The 17,075-nt window shown below is 34.0% G+C and overlaps 1 protein-coding gene across 1 annotated transcript in view; it reads right to left on the bottom strand.

Moving 5' to 3' along the window:
* Positions 1 to 14,387, bottom strand: part of LOC143228955 (potassium channel, subfamily K, member 16-like) — a 74,864-nt gene extending 60,477 nt beyond the window's left edge. Inside the window, exon 1 of the mRNA XM_076460493.1 lies at positions 14,158 to 14,387. The gene's annotated coding sequence lies outside the window, so the exon portion shown is untranslated. The remainder of the gene's footprint in view (positions 1 to 14,157) is intronic.
* Positions 14,388 to 17,075: the final 2,688 nt, after the last annotated feature.

The raw sequence follows: 17,075 nt of genomic DNA on the forward strand, positions 1-17,075 counted from the left end.
GATTTGGTTCTTTAAAAATGGAAGAATTATTCGTCTATATCACATATTTTCAGATTTATTTATGCTAATTTTAATCACTTATTGATAGCTAAGCCTGGATGTATGTCTTAGGCTCTGATGTCCAAATTCCGTGATACGGATAAAGTTAATAAAGATGTCACTTTTGTCAACCTAGTCCAATTTATTAATCATGTTAATTAATAACAATCTGAAACATTTCATGTAAAACGTAAAAAAGAAGCCATAAAATGTACAACGGTCACTCTTTATTTTGAAGTAAACATATTTTCTATATCGTTTTTGAAAGGGATAGCCAATAACATGCTGCTAGCAAATACGAAACTATCAGATAAAAAAGGTCTTCGTGAGCGAAACAGCTTTAAATGATAATTAATTTTTATACTAAGTTGATAGCGAATATAAGTTTCTCTTATTCATAAGGGTCAATGTTTGTCAAAGAACAGACTGTATTGTGCTGGGCACAGCGAGACGAAATGTTTCTGCTTAGGTTTTGGCTAAAAAGGATTTTTTTGGAAGTGATGTTAATGGCTATTGTGACCTTTTAAATGTTCATAAACAGACTATTTTTTATTTTTTTCTGTCTACTGGAAAATGTTGAAAGCACATCATTACACTATCTTTAATAAAATCTGCACATATTTGTGCTTTCCCTTAAAACAGTATAGTTTGAGCCACATCATTACACTGCCTTTCATAAAACATACACATATTTCTGTTTCCCTTTGAAGGATTACAGTTTAAGCCACATCATTATACTGCCTTTAATAAAACATACACATATTTCTGTTTCCCTTTGAAGGATTACAGTTTAAGCCACATCATTACACTGCCTTTAATAAAACATACACATATTTCTGTTTCCCTTTGAAGGATTACAGTTTAAGCCACATCATTATACTGCCTTTAATAAAAAATACACATATTTCTGTTTCCCTTTGAAGGATTACAGTTTAAGCCACATCATTACACTGCCTTTAATAAAACATACACATATTTCTGTTTCCCTTTGAAGGATTACAGTTCAAACCACACCATTGGCACTTCTTTGTATTTATCTTATGAAGCCACACCATTAAATTAACGTGTTATGTGTTTATTACTTCATTAGGTTGATTTTACTCCAAGCTACGCCTTCTACAGTAGTATTCTCTAACTTATACAGATGCTAAAACGACTTTTATCACAGGTTTTAATTTAAATTGGAATGAATAATTAATAAATAATGAATTAAAAATTAGAGCAGAAGTCAAATATTATATATGGGCTGAATATTTACAGGAAATCTCCTCCGGGCTTGATTATCTCGATGAGAAAAAAAGGTCTTAATTACTTAGAAAATATTGTTTATTCTAATGGATTTGGGTAGTCATAAACATAGATAAAGTATGTTGTCTAGCAACATTGTTTCTTGAACTGCTAATACGTTTTGTCATTGGATACTTTTGTATTTTTATTATTTTAGCAAAACCTGACGCAGGATAGTTTTATTTTGAACCAGCATGGCCAGATAGGTTAAGGCGTTCGACTCGTAATCTGAGGGTCGCAGGTTCGAATCCCCTTCGCATCAAACATCTCGCCCTTTCAGCCGTGGGGGCGTTATAATGTTACGATCAATCCCATTAATTGTTGGTAAAAGAATAACCCAAGAGTTGGCGGTGGGTAGTGATGACTAGCTGTCTTCCCTCTAGTCTTACACTGTTAAATTGGGGACAGCTAACGCAAATAGCTCTTCAGTAGCTTTGCGCGAAATTAAGAACAAACAAATAAGTTTTATTTTTGAATTTTTAACAAGGGTTGTAGAGTCATAGAGAAACAGGAGGCTTATTCACTTATGAGAGAAATATACTATGTTCTAGTTACTTTTGGTACTAAGGTGTACAGCTATGAGGTAAAGACACTATTCTAATTATTTTTGGTACTATGCTATACAGCTATGAGGTAAAGACACTATCTAATTATTTTTGGTACTAAGGTGTTCACATGTGAGGTGAAGACACTATGTTCTATTTATTTTTGGTACTAAGATGTTCACATCTGAGATAAAGACAACGTGTTGTAGTTACTATTGGTACTATGATGTTCCACTATTGAATTCCAGTTAAATTTGGTACTGGTTGGCTAATATGTGAGACAAAGGTAATGTGTTCTAGCTACGTTTGGTGATAATTTGTTCACCTATAAGATGAAGACACTGTGTTCGAGTTAAGTTTGGTTCAAGCTGGCTAACCCATGAGGAAAAGAGAGTTCATCAACTTTGGCACAAAACAGGATATACTACTGTCGTATAGCTACTGAAATATCCAGTTTGTAAGATTATGTTTGACAGTCAACAGACGGTTGTTCTGTTAGTAGAAGATAAAACTGCCTTCGTTGTATTTAAAAAGTAAAAGAAAGTATACCTTCTAACAGAATGTGAAATGATAAATGTAATTAAAACATAAACACATGTAGGATTTGAATTACACATTTTAATGTGAACGGAATTAGGGTAATGAGGAAACAAACAACAGATCATACATTATCTTTTAGGTATACTGGTTATTTTTAAGTCCTAACAAAGAATCTCGCATCACTGAAGACGCTTTATTCCACCCTGTTTGTTTGTTATAAAATACAAAGTTACATAATGGGCTATTTGGGCTCTCCACACGAGAGTATCGAAATCGGAGTTTTACTCTTCGAAGCTCATAAAATTACCACTGCGTTTCCAGGGTAAGGGCTATATCTATTATTTTTTATTTTATTTTGAAAAGTTACTTGAAGGCACATCATTACACAAACTTTAATAAACCTATACATCTTTGTGTTTATCTCTTCAAGACTACTTGAAGGCACATCATTACACTAATTTTAATAATCTTACATATCTTACATATAATAGTATGTATGTGGCAAGGACTGGAGTTTTTAAGCATTCAGTAAAGAAAACCGTAACTGGTGGAGGTGAACAGGAGGTTCATGAGACTCAATACAAACACTGGACTGTTGAAGTGTTGAAAGCCCCATTGCAGTGTCGAATCTCCAGATGATGAGGATTCTGTTTTTCAAAATCCTTCAGGATTAAAAAGGGAGATGAAAACTATTCAATGAGAGCATCAAACGCTGATTGATCATAGGTCTCTACAGCAGACAGGTATAGAGAACAAATAGTGATGATACAATCAAAGGAAGCATATATAGCGATAGCTTCCAAGGGTGTATTGATTGATAAAACAGGGCGACAAAGACTGAGGTTCACCCATGGAATTGAAACTGTGGGAGCATTTTCAGCTCGGCAAGGGAAAATTTATGATTTTGAAAACTTTTCCCAGAGTAAGTTTTGATAGTGATTTTGTCATCCATGTTGATTGTAATGACTTCTTAATCGAAAATTTGCGAAAAATATCTTTTCATATTACCTTACAAAAGGAAATGGTATGAGCTTTGTTTGTTTGTTTTTCAATTTCGCGCAAAGCGATACGAGGGCTATCTTCGCTATCTGTCCCTAATTTAGCAGTGTAAGACTAGAGGGAAGGCAACTAGTCATCACCACCCACCGCCAACTCTTGAGCTACTCTTTTACCAAAAATTGTAGGATTGCCCGTCACATTCGTAACGCTCTCAAGCCTGAAAGGGCGAGCATGTTTGGTGTGACGGGATTCGAATCCACGACCCTCATATTACGAGTCGAACGCCTTTACCTACCTGGCCATGTCGGGCTCTGTATGAACTTGAGGAAAACCTTATTTGACCAATTTTGGAAGTTGTTTTCTTTTAACAGCAACATGACTAATATTAATAAGTCTTAGTATATCGAACAAAGGTCTGATTGAAGAAATATTCTACACTCATATAATTTTTTTATGCAGTTTCATATTGTAAACAGGTGAGCATGCATGATTGTTACTTAACAAACAGGCCCGGCATGGCCAGGTGGTTAAGGCACTCGACTCGTAATCCGAGGGTCGTGGGTTCGAATTCCCGTCACACCAAACATGTTCGCCCTTTCAGGCTTGAGGGCGTTATGACTGTGACGGTCAATTCCACTATTCGTAAAAGAGTAACCAAAGAGTTGGCGGAGGGCGGTAATGACTAGTTGCCTTCCCTTTAGCCTTACATTGCTAAATTAGGGACGGCTAGCGCAGATAGTCCTCGAGCATCTTTGGGGGAAATTCAAAACGAAACTTAACAAATAATGACAATAAAGACAATACTTAAAATGATTACATTTAGATAAAATACAAAGATACTTGAAGTTACCCATGACAGAATATCAATTATAGTGTATTTTGTCAAGGAGCAAACAGCTAATGAGTGATCCAGACAAAATAAAATGATGATAATGAAATCTTAAAGCAACATTTTTTGAGTCTCATGTGATGAAAGTGGTTAACAAAATCACAAAGGAACAAAATTTATCTTTTATAATTTAAAGTGATAGAAGCAAACAATTAATATATTCTGTGAAAGTTTGTTCGTATTAAAACCAATAGAATTATGTTTCTTTTATGCGTAAATAACGTTTCTATTTCAACTTAAACGATGTGTCTGAAGGATATTGGTGTGGTCACTGCTACTGTCATTTTTGTTTGAAAAAGCAACATTCCTTCGCTTATACAGGGTGTTCGAAAAGTCACCGTGCACTTATATATTTATTAACAGACATGTTTTAATATAGAATACAGGAGGTAAATATGAATGACAATTGTAAACAATGTTAAAAGTGGCTCCAATTGGCATCAATACAGGCCTGGATCCTTCTTATTTTGTTTCTAAACACCGCTATCAGGTGCTGGCTTGAAATAGACTGAATAAAATATGATTACAAAACTGCACAGTGACTTTCCGAACACCCTGTATAATCTTCCTTCACAGTTGCAAAGTACCGGCTTTGGATAACCGTGGTGGATAAGGCACAGATAGTCCATTGTGTATCTTTATGCTTGGCTTCAAACAAAAAAAAAAACATATAATCTATAATTAGAGAGTTTTATATTATTCGTAAAGTTTGATGCTCTGACCATAAAGAGGTCAAAGATAAAATAGTGTTGGATCTTTCTTGTGAAATTTCTTAAATCTTTCCATAAGTTACACTTGTGGTAACTTAATACAATTCGATACAATTCTCCAATTTACATTTTTTTATCATATCCAAGTTTTGAAGAATATCAGGTAGCAATACGAAAAGCCGATAGAAAGAAATCAGAGTTTCATTGAACAGTTATTTAATATGCTGAAAATATATTTCCAATAGGTACTTATCTCCTCTTAAATGTATAGCTATTCTCGTTCAATGCTGCCTCATATGTCCAAAACGTATGCCAAGATGAACATGATTCTCTGCATCTATCCCATCATTCACCAATAGTCACGTGACATCCCCTCCCGACATGTGTGAATCTTTCTATTCGATTCTACCGAACAATCTCTTGGATATTAGGAACGAAGAAAGCGAGCAAGAAAGGTAGGAAATGTGAGTATAAAATGTGAATTTTGAAAATAATTTCCAATTCAGTATTTAACCTCCGTTCACACGTATAGCTGGAGTCCAGTATCGAAAAAGTTGAGAGACTGATGTGAGGAATATAAAGAAGTACCATTCGAAAGTGTAAAAGGACAACATGGGAGACTGCATCACTTCTGTATACGAGTATACTCAGCACCATGTGTACAAATAGGTATAGCATATACAGGAAAAAAGTGGAAAAACATAACCAAAAGGAAGAGAAATATTAGATGGTTGAGAATTTGAAGAACAATACACTTAAATCTCAGTCTCGGTGAAGAATTTCTGTAGAACAACCATCCACAAACAAGAATGTGAGAAACTAAAATGGATATGTCTCAAGATGTAGAGTGGCTAGGGTGCATCAGATCATATGCAGCTAGTAAACTCCAGTACACAACCAAGTAGTATCGAAAATAACATGATCGACCCATGGTAAGAGGTGGGTCCATACCAACTTCACCTTTAGTTGAGGAAAACAGAAGCCTGTAGTCTTCAAATCAAACTACAAAACAGATCATATGTGTGAAAATAGACAATCACAGCCATACATCAAACTACACCCAATCTGACTGGAGCTGAGCAGCACAACAGCAACCTCGGGTATGAAAAACTCTAAGGTGCAGTAGTAAAAGATGAACCTTTTTCTAGGTTAATTAGAATATAAATACCGAAGAAACTGCAGAAGGTGCACTACTCTTTTTATGAGAAAATTTACAAAAATCATAACAAACACAGGTATTTACAAAAAAATCATGTTAAAACTATGGTTTGAGATCATATTTGAACAGATCTGTAAATGGAAGTGAAATTGGCGAGAAGGACCCTTATGAGCTGTCGACATTTTGGAGAGGAAAGTTGATCTGGATAGAGTAGAACATAGATCTATGTAGAATGGTACATAAGAGATTGATGGCAAAGATGTCATACCGCAGGCTAAAAGAAGTGCGAAATAAGTCATAATGGATAGAATAAAAATGGAACATGAAAATAAAGGTTGAAACATAAGGAGTGTAAGGCAGTGAAGAACAATACTAACATTGCAATCTGGAATAGCTACCCAATGAAGAGTTCTACAGATCCGAAAGGTATGTAATAAAATGGATATAGTAGGAAAGGAGAACACGAAACTACAATAGGTGTTGGCTAACTCTGCTCAATAACAAACCAGCTAACAAAGAAACAAAAGCTTCATGATCTGAAAAGCCAGCTGAGTAAATTTGTATGAAGAGGAAGAGTAGGTCAAGAAGGGGAAAAACCCTGACTAGAAGATCAACAGAGGGAGGTAATACATTTACACTTATAAACCTCAAGAAAGGAAGGGAAAATGGGACATACTAAAAAGGAAGTGATATGTCTAGTCTACCCAAATATTCTTTCCAGAACCTTAGGTATGAAATGGTAGGGTAGGGTGGGGGAAAACTCCAGTATGAAATGAGCTAACAGAAACTAGTCGTCCAAATAGTGGTGTAGACGTGACCCACTAGAATGTAGAAGTCAGTGAAAGCTTTGACCACCTGATAAAAGACATACAGTGCTGGAGCAAACCCAAAAGTAAAGGCATGAAACTGACACGCAACTTTATGGTAGACAAATCAAAGATAGCATCTGAACTGATGATAAACTGGAATATAGAGATAAATATTTAAGATAGCTACCTTGTTCATCCACGGTCATAAAGGAAAAGACTATTGCAGTGCGAGAAAGGACTCCGTGGTAAAGTGGGAATGATCCAAAAAGTGTTTGAGGCAGGGAAGATCGATCAGAAGATACCAGTCCCTGGTTTTTTTAGGTACTACAAAAAGCGTGGAGTGAAAACAATGGAAAGGCTAGCAAACAAGGTCAATAGCTCTTTGTGAAAGAACAGTCAAAACTTTCTTGGATGGACATTTGTTGGTAGTAGAATCTTGAGGTAATGGGAAAGATATCGATAAAACAGACAATTGAAAGAATGAAACAAATGAAAAATCCTTGTGATGAAACTTAAATTACCCAAGGATTTGTAGTGAATTCTCAATATAGGGAAACGAAATTAACGAAATGCGTCTACACTGGACCAGAAACTACTTGACAATCACCAGAACTATTGATGGTAATCAATCTGGCATCGAAAAACATGACGAATTGTTGAACCCCTAATGGTAGGAACTGGTAAAGGATGGGAGGGTGTAGGACAGCAAAAAGCATCAGGAGAGAGTATGGCATTAAAATCAGACAAATGTGCAACAAAAGGTAAAAGGGTCGAATACTGTTTCATAGATTTTACAATTGGTTACAAAAATTCAGGAATATAAGTGAAAAGTAGACAACTTGTAAAGAGAAATCACCCTTCCCAATAGGAACAAAACAGCAAAGAAACTGTGTGTGAAGGGATAGCACTGAAGAAGAGAAACGTGCCAACATGAAAGTAGTGAGGGAAGAGGTATCCTCCTAAAATCCTTCAAGGGATCAGCGGAAGTGGGTTTTTTATCATGGACCATTTCCGAAGGAGAGCAATATGGATCAGACAAAAGCAGGAAACTGTGAATGGAGTAAATGGATAGGATATTTGGAATCTTACCCCACACAGGCAAATGCTGCTCCAACTGCTAGGAGTTGAGAAAGGGTTGATCATCATAATGATCAGAAGCTCGTGGAGAGTGAAGCTTGCTGGCATTTTCTCTCAACTGAAAAATAAAATGCTTAACATGAACCTTGATCTCAGGAAATGGAGGGAAAGCAAGGTAATCAAATCTGAATTGGCTAAGTTAAGCCTAGAAAATTCTACAGGAGAGGTCTGCGTGGGCAAGATATGGTTAAGTGGAGGAAAAGGCTGTCATAAATCTCCTCGTGAATAGTTTTAGAAGATTTAAGAGGAAGTCAAACACTATTAAGATAAAATCAATTCATATGATGATCAATCTGTCGATGAATAACAGGCGAAAATTTCTCTGTCGAGATTCCCAACTTCAAGCACTGGTAAAAGAACCAGAAGTTCGTGGAAATACAAACGAATGTAACACAAATTACAGAATTTGTGAAGAATTTCAAAGCTAAAGAAAAGATGAACAAAGGTAAGTTATCGTGACAAAGACACATGAAAAAACTTGTGGTAAAAGAATATTTAAAATAGATCACTACTTCACAGAAAAAAAAAGCATATCAACACGTGGAAAAAGCACAATTAAAACACATCTATACCAGATCATTGCCTAACAATAAATTCGTTAGGATCTCATAAAGGAAGTCACATATGTCGGGAGAGTGTATGGCACTCTTATTGGTGGAATGTTGTCACATGATGAGTTACATGCAAAAAGGCAGTGAACCACGTTGATGGTCGGGTATGTACAGGTGTCGGGTGTGTATCTGTGTGCTGTCCCTCATTCTCGCTGCATAATATTATGCGACGCCATGTTCTGTGAGACATTTTTCTCAACATGGCACGGGTCATTGTTCCAAATGCCGCGGTAACAGCTACCTTCAACTCATCCTTAGTATTATAATGTTGTTTAGACACAATGTGGATGGATAGGGACATACGGGCCACCATGTAGAAATACAATGTTTGTGGCATGAGAAAACATTTTTATTTACAAAGGGTAACACTGAACAAGAATAGCTATACATGTGATTTGAGATAACATCCTTTATCATAGGTAGTATTTACAAGTTACTAACGGCTAAGACTAACATTAGAATAAATATTGTACGTCTGTAGTATTGTTTGTAGTATTTCTTAAATGTCATATACTGGTGATTATTTTCATAAATCTGCCATTGAGTTACCCTTGATATAATACCATGATAAGTTAAGTAAGTATATTCTAATATTACTACTCTGTATGACTTCGTAATCGCGAAATAATGAACTGTCATATGAGGTTTGTTTGTTTGTTTTTAATTTCACGTAAACCTACTCGATGGCTATCTTCGCTAGCCGTCCTTAATTTAGCAGTGTAAGACTAGAGGGAAGGCAGCTAGTCATCACCACTCACCACCAACTCTTGGGATACTTTTTTACCAACGAATAGAGTGATTGACCGTCACATATAACGCCCCCACGGATGAAAGGGCGAGAATGTTTGGTGCGATCGGGATTAGAACCTGCGACCCTCGGATTACGAGTCGAACACCTTAACACGCTTGGCCATGCCGGGCCGTCATATGAGGTCCTTATTTCAACAACATTTTTACATGCATTTCTCACCTGTAGTTTCCAAGTTTGTACATTGAGGAGATTCTGAAGAAATTCGTGATAACTGAAAATATAATATAATATAATATAATATAATATAATATAATATAATATAATATAATATAATATAATATAATATAATATAATATAATATAATATAATATAATATAATAAATAACACTATGTACCAAATATTTTCCTTTTTCTTGTTCCTGGGCAGAAAGTGTTATTTCCCAATTGCTTGTGCCTAAAGTAAATGGAAAAGACCTATTTTTCTCTTCAAACTTTGCTTTTGTGACCTGGAAGCGTATAACAAAAACATGATTGGAGACTATATTTGGGGGCTGATACGTGAAAGTGATTTACATTGCAGTCGCAGATCTCGAAAAACTACTCACTTCTAAACATTTTTGTATAACTTTAGTATAAATACATGTAAATCTTGATTCATATGTTATTTTATTCATGTAAATGAAAATGAGCAAATTTGCCCGTTTTTATGTAGAAAATAGATTAATTTCTAAATTTCATTATCCAGGTCACAAAAACAAAGTTTGAAGGAAATAATGGCCATTTTCTGTACTTTTACAACATAAGCAATTAAGGAATAATGCATGCTATTCAGGAAAAAAACTTTGTGTTGCATAGTGTAATATAATATAATAATATAACATAATAAATAATGTAATTCATTTACATTAACAGACATCACCTGAAGAAGGATTTACGTCTGAAACGTTGTGTAAAATTTAAGGAAACTCTAAGACAAACATTATGTACACTAAGTATACTAACATGTGACATGGTTTAATAAATACACAACATTTTGTTTGTTTTTGAATTTTGCGCAAAACCACACATGGGCTATGTGCGAAAGCCGTCTCTAATTTATCAGTGTAAGATCAGAGGGAAAGCAGCTAGTCATCACCACCCATACATTACCAATACGTACCATACATTATGTTGTATTATTATTAATTATTAATACGTAGCATACATTATGTTGTATTATTATTATTAATACGTACCATACATTATGTTGTATTATTGTTATTAATACGTAGCATACATTATGTTGTATTATTATTAATTATTAATACGTAGCATACATTATGTTGTATTATTATTATTAATACGTACCATACATTATGTTGTATTATTGTTATTAATACGTAGCATACATTATGTTGTATTATTATTAATTATTAATACGTAGCATGCATTATGTTGTATTATTATTAATTATTAATACGTAGCATACATTATGTTGTATTATTATTAATTAACTTTGTTTTTAGTTCGTGATTTTAGTGAATTTTTGAAAATTATCTATATATATATATAATCTACAGTAGTAACTTAATATACTGTGATGGTTTACCTGGTGTCATCAGTGAAATATTTACACAACTTTGTTTCTAAGTTCTCTTGAGAATGTTTTCTCACGTTGGATGGTAAACAATTAAAGAACATTAATAAGGATTTTAAATGTGACAGAATTGTCAAGAATAACCAACATTTTGATAAAGTAGTCATTTTAGTTAAGAATAACTATAGCATTGTCGGACAATGTAACATCTACTAGTTAGAGTCAATTAACATATGGGATTTTCCATGAAAACACACAAAAAGTTGAGTAACCCATGTTCTTCCATTTTAAAAATTCTGTTTTTCTACTTTTTTATAAATTTAAGATTCACCTAACCCTCCAAGTCCTGAAAAAATCTTTTAAAAACATTGTCACTAAATAAAAGTATTCACGTTTGGTTTTGTTAATATAACAAGTCATACAGTCCTCACACGTGTAAATATATATATATATTCAAACCACGAACAAAAATAAATTCGGATGTCTTTTGTCAGAAAACAATCCTGTGTGTAAAATGTGGGGTTTAAACTAAACTGATAGTTAAACATAGCAACTCAGATTTTAAACTTTAAGTAAAAAGTAATTCTAAATTCACATCTGAATGTGACTAGACAGAGTGTACTACTTGTCTTTTATGTGTTGTGAACGGTGGTGTCTGTCCGTGCGTTCATCTCTCTTCTGTGTATGACGGCCATTTCTCACACTGTGTTTGAAAAGCTGCGAACGAAGACAAAGCTCGATTTTTAAATAACAGGAGAACAGCTATGGATAATGTTGACAACAAACTGTATTTCACAAATATAGTGGTAACTTGTAAGGAACTAATTACACTGTCATTCACATTTCAAAGTGTGGTGTATTATTACTGAAGTATTCAAACAATACTTTCTTGTAGTTGTCGGTATAAGTAGCTTTGTCTTTGAATGAAACACAATTAATTTATATTGAGAGATTAACGTAAACGTTTCAAATTATAAGGTATGAAAGTTCCTTCTAGGGTAACAGTTAAGAAAATAATATAGGTTTAGAATGTTTGGTAAACAACAGCATAATATAGTATTTATTCAAATTAATATTCATTGAATTTTGTTAAGTTTATTATAATAAAACTATATTTGTCACAAATAACTTGTTCTCGACCAAGAATATTCTCAGGAAAAGTGTCTTTATCAAGTAGGATAGTGGACACGTGTGTAAGTTAACTGTTGCTCTGTATTGTGTTCTAGACATTCAGAACTACAGCTGTATGTTTGTTGATAGCATGAGAGTATCTCAGTAAGGATAGGTATTTAGTTGCCATGGTGATTGTCTGTTTGAAATTTATTTTATATCTAAAAGTAATTATTTAGTTCAGTATAGGATGATACATAATCCATTAAAGCTAATATTTCTCTTATATAAACAGTTAACTTATTGTTCAAACTGTCAGTAAGTTATGTGTCTTCATTCCATGGAACTAATAACATACCTCACGATCGTTACGAACTTAAGTGAAATGTCCTGCTGGATTTAGAGGGTATTTATCAAGTGTCTAATGAACAATTAACTGTTATGTTTCAGGACATTAAAATTACTTGTTAAAACACTACACATAAAGAGAACTTTCAAAACGGAATGTTTGAAAAATTCTCTTTGGAATTCTGGCTGAGATGTTTACCAACTTTAGGTTCCACTTGCATACAAATAATTTCAACATATTGTATTTTAACATTTTGGTTACCATCGTATAACACCTACCTTCAGAAGCGTAGATTTTTTGCACCCGATGGGGAGGATGATTTTTGCAACCACTTATGTGGACTGTTCAATTTACAAATTGGTAATCTCTGATTACGTGAACCTGAAAGCTGTAAACATGCAGTCACAGAGTATTCTTGTTGCCACGATACTTGCATGTATACTTAGGTCTACTGACTGATACGAACTATCGCTTAGATCAAAAAGGAAGCACGCCTATATTAAAGATGTACATTTCGGCTACTGAAAAAGCCTACATCTAGTCCTAATTATGTAATTCGATTGGTAAAAACACGAGAATCACAAGAACAAACACACAATTTGTAGGCCTGTGATGCAATAAAACAATTCAACAGACCAAACTGTAGGGGGATGATTGTATGCTTCATACCCCCCATCTAAAATGAAGGAGAGGATGTATCCCACCCATCCCCCCAGGATCTACGCCCCTGCCTACCATGCTTTCTTCCTTCCAGTATTATTTAGCCCCCATATGGCACAACACTTGTTCTACAGTTACAACGTTAGAACCAGGGTTTCTGTTCTTCATTGTGAACATGACCCGAAATTGTTTTACTATAAAAATAACACACATACAATATCATTTAATTTTATGTTTACAAAATTGTTTATTTCTCTATATTTTTTTTTCAGTAAATTATTCACTGACATTTCTGATCTGGATATTTTGCATTTGATATAAAACTGTTATTCCTGATTTTATTTATAAATTAATTTTAAATATTATGTACATTATTATTTGCCATGTTTTACGGCCAGTTTTATTTGCACAGTTATATTTATAGCTAATTGTTTATGCTGATTTTCAACATTTTACTGAGTACGCGTCCCTCGCTGGGACAGTAGCAAGTTTAAGCATGGATTTACAACTTTAAAATCAGGGGTTCGATTCCGCTTGGCGGACACAGAAAATAGCCTGAAGTGACTTTGCTATAAGAAAAATACACACACACACACTAAATATGCAACAGAATAATTAGCTGGGATAACTTGAAATTTATTGGTGGAAGTGTTAATGGAAACTTTATACAAAAAGGCTTAGAAGAAAATAGATTTCTGTTCGTCTGCTACTTTAACTCGATGAACTAAGAATATTGAAATGTTTTTGGATGAATGTGTTTGGAGTTTTACTGGCTGAGCCACATTTTATTTTGGAAACACAATGTAATAAGGTTTCCTGAATTATTCTGTTAGGCGCCAGTTTCCAAGTATTTAAGTCTATACACACATAGAAAGTGATATCAGATTAGTGCACATACTCTATGTATGTTTTCATATAATTTCCGATAGAAAATCTTTCTGTTCTTACGTTTACAGCTCTCAATATGAGAAAATGATTTTGCTTACCACTGGCCTTGAAACTTCCGTCTATCCCACGTTTCAACGTGATTCAGCTGAGCTGTAACATGGAAATCAAATTGCATAACCTTCCACTAAAACACACCCTACTGTCACAACTGGTTTCCTCTTTAGTGTAGAACACACTCTTTAATTTGATGTTGGACAAAAAAGAAGCAATGGACGTAGGAAGTGTTATGAAAGTAAAGTACCTGTCGAAAATATATGTACAGTGTAAGAAAATATTAACTTCTGATTGGATATATTGACTAAATTCAGCCAATACGCAGAATCTCACATTGACTTGGCGTAGGGACCAGTGTATAATCTACATGGACAAGAACTCCTTCAAAAAGTGTTCACAGAATGTCACTGAAGTGTGACTTCTCTTGTTACAGGAACGCATTAGTGAGAAAGCGCAAAAACCAGGTATAGTCTTCTCCCATCTGTGGGTCATTAAACTGGGTGTAAAAATGAGGATGGCAACCTCAATTGTGGGCATGTTGGCTGGTTCACCTCCTTTACAATGATAGGGTGGAGGTATTACTGGTCAACACAACACATCTAGACTGGTCTATATCCTTTCCATACCAGAACTCTAAGGAACCAACCTACAAGAGATTATATGACAGGAGTTTTTCACCCTACCATTGTATTCTGTGACTGGTACAGCTCCTTCTGAAATAATACAAATGTTTTCACACACAAATAAGCTATCTGCTCTGTTTGTTCACCTTAGAGATTTTTCTTTTAGGTAACTGTCACGTTATCTCGCGAGATTTACTGTGATTTGTGCTTCTGTATAATAACTTTATAATGCAGCAACAACCTTCCAACAATTGGAGAAGACACCACCTTACTATTTGCTAGCTCCCTCTGTAGTTTGCACACGTGAAACTTAATCCCTTTTTTGATCATTGCATCTCAAATATGTGTTTTTGGAAATTTACGAATCTTTAAATGATAAAGATTTGATTCCTTTTTCGACTTATATATTTTTCAGTTATGAACTCACAAATTCATACTGATATTTCTCTATCCGTTGTGGGAGAAGAAATTCCTCACCTAAATCAAATTTCAACCATGACTAGAGAAAGAACGTTACATATTCATTACATGATAGCCACTTGTCATATAATAATGAACTCCATTATACAGACTATAACTTGACATATAATAATGAACTCCATTATACAGACTGTAACTTGTCATATAATAATGAACTCCATTATACAGACTGTAACTTGCCATATAATAATGAACTCCATTATACAGACTATAACTTGACATATAATAATGAACTCCATTATACAGACTATAACTTGCCATATAATAATGAACTCCATTATACAGACTGTAACTTGTCATATAATAATGAACTCCATTATACAGACTGTAACTTGCCATATAATAATGAACTCCATTATACAGACTGTAACTCGACACGTAATAATGAACTCCATTACACAGACTGTAACTTGTCATATAATAATGAACTCCATTATACAGACTGTAACTCGACACGTAATAATGAACTCCATTATACAGACTATAACTTGACATATAATAATGAACTCCATTATACAGACTGTAACTTGTCATATAATAATGAACTCCATTATACAGACTGTAACTCGACACGTAATAATGAACTCCAATACACAGACTGTAACTTGTCATATAATAATGAACTCCATTATACAGACTGTAACTTGTCATATAATAATGAGCTCCATTATACAGACTGTAACTTGTCATATAATAATGAACTCCATTATACAGACTGTAACTTGTCATATAATAATGAGCTCCATTATACAGACTGTAACTTGTCATATAATAATGAACTCCATTATACAGACTGTAACTTGTCATATAATAATGAACTCCATTATACAGACTGTAACTTGTCATATAATAATGAGCTCCATTATACAGACTGTAACTTGTCATATAATAATGAACTCCATTATACAGACTGTAACTTGTCATATAATAATGAACTCCATTATACAGACTGTAACTTGTCATATAATAATGAACTCCATTATACAGACTGTAACTTGTCATATAATAATGAGCTCCATTATACAGACTGTAACTTGTCATATAATAATGAACTCCATTACACAGACTGTAACTTGTCATATAATAATGAACTCCATTACACAGACTGTAACTTGTCATATAATAATGAACTCCATTATACAGACTGTAACTCGACACGAAATAATGAACTCCATTACACAGACTGTAACTTGTCATATAATAATGAACTCCATTATACAGACTGTAACTTGTCACGTGATAATGAACTCCGTTATACAGACTATAACTTTTCATATAATAATGAACTCCATTACACAGACTGTAGCTTGTCATATAATAATGAACTCCATTATACAGACTGTAACTTGCCATATAATAATGAACTCCATTACACAGACTGTAACTTGTCATATAATAATGAACTCCATTACACAGACTGTAACTTGCCATATAATAATGAACTCCATTACACAGACTGTAACTTGTCATATAATAATGAACTCCATTACACAGACTGTAGCTTGTCATATAATAATGAACTCCATTATACAGACTGTAACTTGTCACGTAATAGTGAGCTCCATTATACAGACTGTAACTTGTCATATAATAATGAACTCCATTACACAGACTGTAACTTTTCATATAATAATGAACTCCATTACACAGCCTATAACTTTTCATATAATAATGAACTCCATTACACAGACTGTAACTTTTCATATAATAATGAACTCCATTACACAGACTGTAACTTTTCATATAATAATGAACTCCATTATACAGACTGTAACTTTTCATATAATAATGAACTCCATTACACAGACTGTAACTTTTCATATAATAATGAACTCCATTACACAGACTGTAACTTTTCA

Source organism: Tachypleus tridentatus, chromosome 1 (genome assembly GCF_004210375.1).
Source record: "Tachypleus tridentatus isolate NWPU-2018 chromosome 1, ASM421037v1, whole genome shotgun sequence".
NCBI lineage: Eukaryota > Metazoa > Arthropoda > Merostomata > Xiphosura > Limulidae > Tachypleus > Tachypleus tridentatus.